Below are 12938 nucleotides of genomic sequence, written 5' to 3'. Positions count from 1 at the left end.
GCTCCAGGAACTTCCAATGAGGCTTCCGCTTCCACAGAACTTAGTGCAGCTATTGGCATCCACAGCCTTTCCGTTACCTGGAGTGGAGCCGCCACAATCTGAAGCCACACGTCATCCTTCCCTGACCCAGAGGGGCTCTAAGCCCACCTACCTGCTCTCTGTGGCTGTGTTTTGGGACTTAGCCAGAGCTTGCTGGGGGCACAGAACCTGGTCTGGAGGGGTGAGTCAGCAAGGCCAAGGCGGTGAGTGGCTGTTCCTGGAAGTCCCTGTCTCCATCATCTCCAGATGGGAATCATGGCTATTCCCAGGAGTTTCAGCCCAAGTCAGACGCTGACCAGGAAGCCTATGGCTCCACTGCAGAGCCTGAATCCTGAGCCAGAGCAGGACAGTTGGAATGACTTGTCTGACAGCTGCACGGACAAGGAGTGGGACAATCCAGATCCATCCTGACCAACTGCACCCATGCCCAATGCCTAGCTACCTGCCCACCTGGCAGAAGAGGGGACAGGTCTTCTCACTGGATGTCACCCGGCCTGTCTTCAGTGTGGGGTCAATTCATGCTACATCATCCTCCAAATTTTCTGGGTGAGCAAGTAGACTGAGAAGAAGAAAAGCTTGGGACAGCCAGATCAGATGCTGTCCCTTCAAGGCTGACTGCATTTACCTGAATCAACTTCCTACTGGAGACTCCGAACTCTGGCCGTATCTGCCCTGAGAGTGTGCAGTTGGCCTTTGGGAGTAAGGTGCTGGGCCCAAAAGTGTTACTATTGGCACCCAGTCTGAGGACAAGGTTCTTCATGGTTTGTGCCTGTGCCATGGCCTTCTGGGGTTCGGTACTCTTACTGGATCCCAACAATCCTTACCAGGGCCTCCTGTAACCAGGATCAATGTGTGTGTCAGGGGTGGGGCTATGGGGTAGGCCTTTTCCCTTTTCCAACTTGGTGGGGGATGAAAGTAGGAGGCCTTCACTCCATGGACTGTAACAGTAACACAGCTGGGAAAGAGATGGTGTGGAGGTGCTTCGATAAGAGGGAAGGCCTCATCTTCTTGTCAGTTAACACCTCTTGGTTTTAACTCTATCTTTTGTAGAATGATTCTGAAAGAAAGCCAATAAAATGTACCTAAACAGTCCAAAAAAAAAAAAAAAAAAAAGGTAGAGGGAGCCTGACATTGCTGATTTGAGTTCATGCTTTTTTAGCTGAAATTCAGTTTCATTTACCCACATGTCTACTGTTTGCTACTGGAGGTTTCCTAGAGGTCTAGATGGAGATGTAAGCAGGGATGCTCATGCATGGTCTCTTTATGTAGACGGGGCTTCCTCACAGCATGATGGCTAGAGTTCAAGGGCACACATTCCAAGAATAAGAGAAATCCAAACAGAGACTATTGTTTTTATAACCTAACACAGTCACATGTGCACATTTTTCTATATTAGTGCAGTCGCCAGTCCATTTCCCTACTCAAAGGAAGGGAATATAGACCCCACTTCTGATAGAACAAATGTTAGCCTCATTGCCAGAACTTGTGGGATGGACCATATACAAAAATGTGGTCATATTTGGAATTTGGACTTAGAAATCTCTTTTAGAAATGGGTTCTATAGTAACTACCATTGTATTTGATAAATCTCAGAAAAAATAAATTGTATGTCTAAAAAAGAATTTAGAATTTTTATGATCTTATGGTTCTCATGCTATCCTCCTTGCTATTATAGAGGTCTCCAGGGGGCAACGAGAAGTCATTGGCTTTATGCTCAGTTCTCTTCTGGTAGTATCTGGGGAGCCCATGTAAGATTTAATTGACAAATTTTCCTGATAATTACAGATCTATTAAAAAATTTATAGGTGCTAAAACTTTGTCATAATCTTGCCCTCTGATCTGTGTCAGAGCCGAGAATGGAACCCAAGTCTCCTTACTATGCTTTCCGCCTTCCTGTGGTACGTACCAACTAACTCAAAGAGCATGAAGACGCTGCCTGAGATCTACCCATGTAAATGGTGATGACTTGCTTTCAATGAGTCACGTTGAACGCTGAAACTTAGGCACTGTGAAGTGTGGAAGCACACTTTATATCTGAGAGTAAAGGTAGTGGGTTTTTAAAATAAAATTTACACAATCGATAATAAATACTGACCAAATGATAGAATGTTTTCAAAAACCAATGAGAAGTATAATTGAAAATGTCTTGAAAATCATAGAATACTAACAATTTTCTTTTATGTTTAAATACACTGAGGTTATTAGGTTACTTATTTTAAAAATGACATCTTTTTTTGAATAACTATGAGAGTTAAAATTCAATTTTGTAACTGCAGACTAAATTGCAACTACAATAACTCCAAGAATAGAATCTTAGCCTTTTACACCAAAAAACTGAATTACAGAGCAACCTGAGCAAGATACAGTGAATAAATAACCCAGGTTCTATTTGGCTTTCCTCTTTAAATCAATTCACTTTAAAATTACAAGATAAACCATATCTACTAAGAACTCTGTTCAGTTATGTAGTAAGATCTGTAACAGACTAAGCAATGCACAAAAAGGATTTAAATTATTCCTATACAGCTATTTTAAAGTCAAATATTATCTTCTCTGCTAATGGTGACAAAAACTGATCTCCAAAGAAAAAGAAATCTTTAAAAATATCACCACGTTTACTGATTTGCGTATATTGAACCATCCCTGCATCCCTGGGATGAATCCCACTTGATCGTGGTGGATAATCTTTTGAATGTATTGCTGGATGCGGTTTGCCAATATTTTGTTCAGGATTTTAGCATCTATGTTCATCAGCGAAATTGGCCTGTTGTTTTCTTTCTTTGTAGGGTCTTTATCTGGTTTTGGGATCAGGGTGATGCTGGCCTCATAGAAGGAGTCTGGGGGTCTTCCCTCCTCTTGGATTTTTTGGAATAGTCTGAGAAGGACAGGGCCATCAGAGAAATGCAGATCAAAACCACCATGAGGTACCACCTCACACCAGTCAGAATGGCCATCATAAACAGATCAACAAACAACAGGTGCTGGCGAGGCTGTGGAGAAAAGGGAACCCTAGTACACTGTTGGTGGGAATGCAGACTGGTGCAGCCATTGTGGAAAGCAGTGTGGAATTTCCTCAGAAAGCTGAAAATGGAACTGCCTTTTGATCCAGCAATTCCCCTGCTGGGACTATACCCTGAGAACACCAAAACGCCAATACAAAAGAACCTATGCACCCCAATGTTCATAGCAGCACAATTTACAATAGCCAAGTGTTGGAAGCAACCTAAATGCCCATCAGTAGATGAGTGGATCAAAAAATTATGGTACATATACACAATGGAATACTACGCAGCAGAAAGAAAAAAACTACTAAACTTCGCGAGAGCATGGATGGAACAGGAGAGCATCATGCTAAGCGAAATAAGCCAGGGGGTGAAAGACAAATACCATATGTTCTCACCTATAAGCGGAACCTAACCAACAATGCAAAGATGCAAGGAAAATATGACCAGCAACACTGAAAGGAAAAGAAATCAACAGAGACAAGAGGGAAGGGGGGGGGCAGGGAAAGGGAAGGGAAGGGGAAAGTCAAGGAACATACAGCAAGGACTCATGGACAAAACCAAAGGTGAAGAGCTGAGGGAGGGAAGGAGGGAGGGGGCAAAGGAGGGAAAGTGGTGGTGGGGGAGGCAAAGACAAATGTATTTAAAAAGTAAATAAATAAAAAAATAAATAAAAAGGACTTTCTTTCTCTAAAAAGAAATATATATATATATCACCAATATGTTTTTTTCCAGTGAAAACAATGGGGGAAACCCATCATTGATTTTAAATATTTGCAATAACACAAAGCCTTAGATATTCTGAATTCCCTGAGAGTAGGAACTTTATCCTATTCACAAACTTCCAGAGTTTAACACAGTGCCTAGGAGATGCTTGCAAATTGAATAATATATTGATAAATACTTTCAAAAACAGAAGAAACAAAGGTGGATTAGATACAGCAATGAGAATATCATGTGCAAAACAGAAAGCTGTGTTTTAGCCTTTACAATTCCCTTTCTTCTATGTTCCTTATCAAATTAGTTGACCAAAATGTTTCTATTTCCTAAATAGCTCTCCATTCATTTTTACATATTAGCATCTTATTTGCTCTCATATCGTGACACTTGTCCCTTTTCCTATCCTTTAAATGAACTAGGTATACAGCATTGTCTCACTTCTCATTTTTCATACTCACATACTCACTATGTATGTTGATTAATCCTAAATTTATCAAACCTAAACCCTACTCCTGATTGCTTGACCAGTGTCCACACTGAGTACATGACTAGTTGGACAAGCAACAAGAATATCAAATTCAAACTGCTCGAAACTGAGCTCACAATATTTGAGCAATACATCTGTTCGATTTCTGTACTTTCTACTCTAGTTTTTGGTACCATTATCTTCCCCGTTGTCTGTCTGGAAATCTGACCACTAATGGTGACTCTTCATTTACCTCATTCCCACTCCCAGTCAATATCCATTCTTATAATTTCATCTCTTAACTTTCTCTACATTTCTCTATTTCTTTTTATCCCCTATTACAACCTTATGTCATCCAAGTTTTTTTCTTTAAATTTCTACAAAATCTTTCTATTTTTTTTTTTTTACCATCCTCCAATCCTTCTTTCCTCCAGTCCTTTCACCATTTTCCAACCAGAAGGCATTTTCAGAAACACCAGCCAAATCAAGTCTGTCTTTGATTATCTCTTCAGCATTTACTTAATAATTTCAGATAATAATCAAAACATCAGAACACTCTGAAAAGAAAAGAAACATTCTTCACATTTCTTATTTGTATTACCTTTATCAATGAGGAAGAATGGCCTGGGAGAAATAAATATAGAGAGAGAATAGACACAGAAATACAGAAATAGAATGAGAAATAGAGTCATTTTACCTTTAAACCACTCTCATTTTTTCCTCTACACTACATTAGTTTACATTTGTTTTCAGTATTTTATGCATTCTTCCCCTTCTAGAGGTTGGCATATTCCACTTCTGTCACTTAGCATACCTTTTTAACATTCTTTCACTATCTCCATTCTAATCTTTTACTTTTCAGTTTAGATGCTGTGTTCTTCTGAAGGAGTTCCCTTGTCTCTGGGCGAACCCATAATGGCCTAATTATTTGCTTATTTTACATACTAACATTATAACATGGTATTTTTATTGCCATTTTACCTCATTTGATACCCATTAGACTGTAGGCCTATCTGAAGAACATTTTTTTTTCTTTGTAAACCTTATGCCCTGAACACAAAGGATGGTGTTTAATATGTAACAATAAATAAATAAATGAGTAGTAAAATATTGCTGATACATTTATATTCATGATGAACATAAATTTCTTAAAAAATAAATAAATGTTATGACATATTGTTCACTTAGGATGTAACATTATATTTATTCACACTAGTACAAAGCGGAGTAGTACTACTCACAATTACTCCTATTTGCATGTTGCAAGGTATGATAGACTATGGGTACCAAAGATGTACATAATAACATCTTTGATATTAAGAATCCATACTTGAGAAGATCATTATCTTTGAGGTCATCTACTTTACAAATAGATGAAATAAAATTTAGCGCATGATGTCAATAAGATAATATTTTTCATGTAAAAATTCTGCCTATTTTTATATTCCATTTTTGGCATGGGATGATATTAAAAGGAATTTACAGCATATATCTATATTTTTTAATCCAAATTTCAACTTTCAGATGAAAAGCTCATCATGTAGGTTAATTTCCTGAGAAAATTGGATACTAATTAAGAAAAAAATATGACTAGTATTACTGTTGTGTATATGATTTTGATGGAGCAATTATACTGATTTAAAATACTGTTAAGCAGCTTGATTATGGTAGTATACCATAAGCAGTTGAAAGTATAAAATGAAATATAAGCTATTATAACATAAATTTGAATTCTATTATACTTACACAGAATTTAGTAGTGAACAAATATGGTATTATTTCTAAATTGATGATTAGAGTGGTGTTAATGATTATTATTTTCATGTGAATGATACATCACAAGGCTTTAGAAAATGATATGAACCTTTACAATTATATAAATTATATAAAGGAAGGGATTCTCTCTTCAAAGTATTACTCTTACAATTACTACTAAAATGTTGTCAATACTAGTAAATCAAACTTACCTTTCCTTGAAAATACATGATAGTTTTATACAGTTACTTGTGGGGTGAAAGCAGAAAATTATAGAACAAGAGAAACTACGTAAACTCATATATGTAAATATGGCACCCATGAAAAATAAGAGACAAACAATAGAAGGAAAACAAAATAACTTAAATCCAGGACTAAAACCAATGGTTATATTTAGTCCTCAAAAGTCAACTATACTCTGAGTAAATGTAACTATTCAAGATAACTAATTTCATTGGTTTTCAAAAGTCCTTGCTCATCTTTAATGCACTACTGAATTTGGTATATTGGTTCCAAAATTAGTGTCTACTAGAATGATCTAAGGAGCTTGTTTAAAATGAGATTTCTTAGCAGTATTCCATGAAATTCTGATTTGGTATGTCTTGAATGAGGTCCAGGAACCTGACCTTTAGAAACCGTCCTAGGTTATTCTTACGCAGGTGGCCACGGTTGAGAAGTTGAAGAACAGTCATAGAGAAGAGAGGGCCAACCCAAGGATGCTTAGTCTCAATTAAAGTGTGTAGGAATTATAATAACTTTTTGAAAAAGCACTGGCTAAATTTGGGAGAAACATGTGTTGCTGAAACACCTCAAAGCATGGAGACTCACCCTTGTCTCTTTATCCTGGTGAGAGTAAACACAGTCCCCCAGGCGGATACAATGTAAGCCAGCCTGTGCTAGTTTATGAGAATGCAGGTCTAGGAGCTAACTACCTTCCAAATTCACAAGGTGAGGAAATTTGGAGAAAAGTGAGATGCCTCTTTGGACATAATGTTAAGCTGGGGACACATATTAGAAACAACTGGAATAAAAATAGGCTCATAAAACCATCTGAAAAACTTCTGCACATTCTCACTGGGATATTTAAGTCTTTGATAAAGTCTCAGACTCTTTTACTTTCTTAAATTAAGGCATAATTTATGTATAAATTATATAAGTTTCAGGCATGCGACATAACGATTCTATATCTGCATGTATTATGAAGTGGATACTGAAGGTTAGGAGAGAGGGAAACAGGTGAAAGTGGTCAAAAGGTACAAAATTCCAGTAATAAAATAAGTCCTGAGGATGTAACATACGGCAAGATAGCTCTAGTTAATAACACATCATGCATATTTAAAAGTTGCTAAAAGAGTAGATATAATGTCATTTCAAGAAAAAATTATAAATATTTATGTTGATATTAGCTAGATTTATTGTGATCATTTTGCAATATATACAAATATTGAATCATTACTTTGTACATCTGAAACTATGTTATATGTAAATTGTACCTCAAAAAGAAATAAGCTAATAATTCTATGTCAAGTATTTGCAAGTTGCTAAGAGTGTAGATCTCAGGCTTCCTTTTATTTGATCTCATCATGAACTTGGATACCTCCATGTCTTTACTCAAAATGCTTCTTTAACCCAGAATATCCTCCTTTCCTCTCTTACAATATCCTTTTCCTCTTTTAAAGGCAACAACTATGGCAGTTCTTGTGTGACTCATGCCTTTCCTCCAGAAATTATTTTAATTATTTTCTCTCTTATAGAACTTTATGTTTTCATTGTTTAACTAATGAATTCAACCAGATTTTTGCCTTTCTCATAGTGTTTTGTGGCCAGGCAATATGGACTCTAAACATTATTCAAGTATAGTTAGAGTGGCTTGTCAAGTTGCCAAGAGCTAATATACTAGGCAACCCTCTAAAATGGCTCCCAACAATCCTCACTTCCTGATAGACACACGAGTTACCTCCTGTACCTCTGTGCCCTTAGTGTGGTCTGGATTTACTGACTTGCTTCTACTGAACAAAATGTGGCAAATGTGACAACAGTGATGTTGGAAATTACATATTATCCCTTTTTCAGAGGAGAAAGACTACAATCAAACTAGCAAAATCCCATGTTGTCATCAACTTCTCCTTCTTCCATGTCTCCCTGCAGACCTCACTGAGAAGGCCACAGCCCACCAAAGGGCATGGGGAGTGATGTCTTCAATGTTTTTTCTGCTCAGCTCACTGAGGACCTGGTTGAGCCTGTCGTCATCCACCTCCGTGCCCAAGCTGTGAAGGATCTTCTTGATGTCACTGGCACTGGGAAGATGTTGCCCCTGAATGGAGTCAGCAGGTAGAAGCAGACATAATCTTTCTACACAAAATCTTTCAATATATAGAGAGATTATCAAAAAAGATCCTATACAATGAAATCATTAGGAACTTTTGCTGTAGCCTGAGACTGATCTGGTAGCAAGTAGCTATAGAGCATAGATAGAAATCTTCCTAACTATTCCACTGCCATGCACATACACACATATTTCCCTATTTTTATCGTTTGCCTTTTTTCTAAAATGCAAATTCACTAACTTCTAATAGGTTATCAGTTTAAAAATCTTAAGAATAGATGATTGATTGATTGATAGATGTTAAGACTAACACTGATTTCAAGAATTATATGTATATCGCAAATATATATGTACTTTTACTCTTTCACTTTAATGCCTATTCATATGAAAATCACTGTGACTAGTTTTCCTGCTTAGCATTTAAAACTAGTGGAATGAAGCATAGGCAAGTGAAAAGTTGTCCCTATGAAGTTAGGTTTTGTAGTAAGAGGGTTCAGGACTCTAATCTTAGCTTGGTTTTCATTTGCTGTGTGACAATGAGAGACAAACAACATACCTCTGATCCTCCACTTTCTGCAATGAGGCTTCAATTCTGACCCTTACTCATAAACTGTGCATGATAATATTCACCTTGAATGTATGTATATAAATCTATTAGAATGGTTCAGTTTGTTAATTTAAGTTGTTATTACTTATTATTACTCTACAAAAATTAGGTGCTTATTTCTCATTTGGTCTCAGAACATGTTTCGTGACTATTTGGTATACAGGCAAGTGAAATCTTTTAGAAAATTCTACCACAAAATCTATTTCTTTATGTTTAAATCTTTCATCTCTTAGGGCCACATTCTGATTACTCATAATTTTTTGCAACCTCCACCTGGAAGTTATGTGAGAACCCATTTAAACCTGAAGTCCTAAGAATTCAGTCTTATTTGCATAGTTATAACTTATTAAAATTCTTTATTTGGTCAATTTTTAGTTAATCCTAAACTTTTCCTTAAAAATAAATTATGGTCTTAGTTTTCTTATAACACACAATGTATAAGTGTTTTGCACATAAATGATATTCTATACAAACTTATAAAAACAAATGCATGAATTTGTGTTGAGCCTGAATTGTGGGTAGTGATTCCAGAGATTGATTTTCATCAACATATGAAAACGATATCACTTGAATTATATTGAAGTAAAATGAACTGATAAAAAAATAGATCTATATACCAAATAGCCTAAAACTAATTACTTAAAATGTAATCTACACACACACACACACACACACACACACACACACACACAATATTCTTCAAATATAGTAATTAGTATGGCAATTCACTGATGTTTGACTTATTCCACAAGGAATGGAAATAAGTCATTATCATTCAGATAATTACATAACAAAGAAAAGAATTTTCTCTGGTATCATCAGTTTATATTATAAAAAAATATGTTCTACGGTTTTAACGTAGTTATTTTTACTTTTCCCTGAAGATAGTTGTTATATTAATCCCCCCAAAAAGAAATAAATATATTTACATGTTGAAAATTTATTTTTTTAATTTATTTTATTGATTATGCTATTAGAGTTGTCCCAATTTTTCCCACTGTGCCCCTCTCCACCTGGTATCTCCTTTCCCTCCAGCAACCCCCTCCCTTAGTCATGTCCATGGGTTGTGCATATAAGTTCTTTGGTTTCTCCATTTCCTATGCTATTCTTAACATCCTCTTATTTTGTACTTGCCAATTATGTTTCTTAATCTCTGCATCTTTCCTCCCATTTTCTCCCTTCCCCCTCCCAGCTGATAACCCTCTGAATGATCTCCTTATCTTTGATTCTGTTCTTGTTTTGGTTGTTTCTGATAATTTGAATGAAGTGAATTTTTGGAGCTTCTGTCTCTTTAAAAAAGTCTCAAGATCAGTATCATAAAAACAGTAAAGCAATAATGCATAAAAGAATTATTAGATGTCTAATAAAATTATTTGGATCTCCAACCAGAACAACACTGATTAATGGCTGATTTTTAACTAATTGGAAGTTGTTCAATCATTGTCCCATTTCATTTCGCCTGAGAGTTTTTATAGAAGAGTCAGGGCCAAACATATGTTAGTGCAATCTGCAATAAGGGATGCTGATGCAATTTTGCTCTTCCTGTCAGGGCAAGCATGGACTATTTATTTCTCTGTCATTCAGTATGATGGTAGTTTTCTGCTCAGCTGGCTAGTTTAGTCAATGAAAATAGCATTATGCATTAGAATATGAATAAAGTTCACTTTTCAACTCTCTGAGTTCAAGAAAAATAAAACTCATGATAAGCTATTCTTATTGCAGACTCTTTAATTACCAGGAGGTATGTGTTTAGCCTCTTCATTTTTCACAGAGAAACATAACATTTACCCCAGCAGACTACCTAAGGGCACTAAAATACGGGAATAGGCTAGGGCTAGGTGGATATTTCAGTAATATCAGTTTACCGCCACTCTTACATTTTGCATATACATAGATTCTATGTCTAAGTTACCGTTCTGCACCTCCCCCAGGAGGACCAACGTAACTTATGAAACTCTATACACTAGGGTTTTCTCATTTTTATTTAAGTAAATACTATAATCAGCCGGGTAGTGTGGCAGAGCCAACATATGCTTTAAGTATATTGATAATTTTAAAAATAGCATTCCCTAAGTTTAAGAAATCTAAGTTTTTGAGGATCGATGACACTTGCTTCCACTGTAAGAGTCCATAGTCTCCTTCCATTTTCCAAATGGTTGAAGCTCAGTACTCTGATAGTAGGTGCTGGATGTGGGACTACAAGTATCGTCATAGCATGATGACGGCTTTGGTGGTCTGGGGACCCCCTGGGGTGAAAGAGGCCTTTCAGAGTTACCATACAGGCAGTCAATGAACTATCTGCAGAGTTTCAGCGTGAGTTAAGGTACAGAGCTTCCTACTCCTACTTCAAAAATCTTGCACAAGTTTTGTAGGTGCATTTTTAAGACAGTTCAGTTTAGATTAAACAGTATTCCAATTACTAATCTATGGGCAATATCTCTTTAAAGAATAGAAGTTATTTGAGGAGACTACCTCTGGTCAGTTATCACTTACTATGTCCAAGCCATAGACTGAGTATAACATGGTTTACAGAGGTTTTCTACTCGGTAACTTAGATAATTCATTTTCACTATATTGCCAAACATTGTAGGAAACTCAGCTAATTTTCCTATACGCAACATGGTTCAACTGTCCCCAATATTCTAGATGAATGAAGTAAGTGAAAGAAAAGGAACATTGAATAACATATCTAAATGTAAGAGGATATAGTATTGGAGGGAAGAAAGATGCCAAGTGTGAAAGGACATTTTAGGAAAACAAAACGAATGAGGGTGGGAGGGACTCCACAGGGAGACCAGCATTCTGCTCACGTAATATCTTTGTTCGGACAGCCGACTGGACCATCTGTGTCCAGAGCCTGCCTGAGCTAGGAAGGCAGGGGACGGCAGGGCAAAAGATGCAGTAGAAGGGTAGCCTGTGAAGTGCCTACTTAGCATGACGAAGATATGTGAATTTCCTCAGGGTCAAGTTGGTACTGTAGAAAGGAGCTGAAATTGAGAAATTATGCTATTAAATCACCAAAGAAATTTGCCTGCTGCTCAAGGGGACCCTGGAATGAAGAAGTTGTAAAATTTCCTACTGGGTGTCCATATTAACTTCTTATGCAGATGAGATGCTAGACCACCCCCCCGCCCCCACCTCCCAATATTAAATAACTATAAAAATCACAGGAGAAGACAGTGTTTGGGTAACTGCCTTACTGCCAATCCAATTTAGTTATGGACGCAGTAGCAACCCAACACTGTACGAGGGAAGATAAGAGAGAATTGTGCATTGTCAATTCCCTATCTCTTTTCCACTCCAACAGACTAGAGAATCTGTATCCCCACAAACAAGGACCCATAGCTCCAGTTTATAAAGTCATTGAATTTTGCAGTTGTCTATTACTGTGTAACAAGATGCAGTTGCTTGAAATAATACATATTTTGTATTTCTTACAATTTTGTGGGTAAGAATTGAGGCAGAATTTGGCTGGGTGTATATTCATTTCACACAGCATTGACAGAGGTATGTTGTGGAATTCAGCTAGCAAGTGGCCAGGGCTAGAGGTTCCAAGTTTCACTCGTGCATCTAGAACACTGGCAGATGAAGTTGGAAGGACGAGCTGACCTGTGATGATGGTTAATCTGACCACCAACATGTGACCTCGCTAGTATGGTCACCTCAGGGTAGTCAGTCTTCCCATGTGACAGGTCACTGTTCCAATGCACCAAGTTGGAGACAGATTTACTCTTATATGAGGCTTACCTTTAGTAACCAAAATAACCTAAATGTAAAGACATTAGCTAAAGACTTCATTAAGATCTGGGAATAGGTGTCTGACTAATCATGTTTGGGAGCAGTTGTTGAAGATAAACAAAACTGTTTCTTATTTACACCCCACTGAGTTGAGATTGATCAAAAACTTCTGAAACAGAAACATTCGCAGTTAGCTGTTTCCCCACATTGAGAGGTGAAATTAGCTGCCAACATATTTGTACCAGATGCACAAAATGAAATAAGAAGGAAACAAAATGAAAAATA

The 12938-nt window shown here is 37.0% G+C and overlaps 1 protein-coding gene across 2 annotated transcripts in view; it reads right to left on the bottom strand.

Moving 5' to 3' along the window:
• The window catches only part of CDH12 (cadherin 12), a 225216-nt gene that overhangs the window by 19164 nt on the left and 193114 nt on the right, over nt 1–12938 (bottom strand). The gene's annotated exons all lie outside the window — the stretch shown is intronic.

This window comes from Pteronotus mesoamericanus, unplaced genomic scaffold, assembly GCF_021234165.1.
Source record: "Pteronotus mesoamericanus isolate MK-2021 breed Mesoamerican mustached bat unplaced genomic scaffold, CSHL_Meso_final contig_50, whole genome shotgun sequence".
In the NCBI taxonomy this organism is placed as follows: domain Eukaryota; kingdom Metazoa; phylum Chordata; class Mammalia; order Chiroptera; family Mormoopidae; genus Pteronotus; species Pteronotus mesoamericanus.
This window is presented reverse-complemented; position numbering and strand designations above follow the sequence as displayed.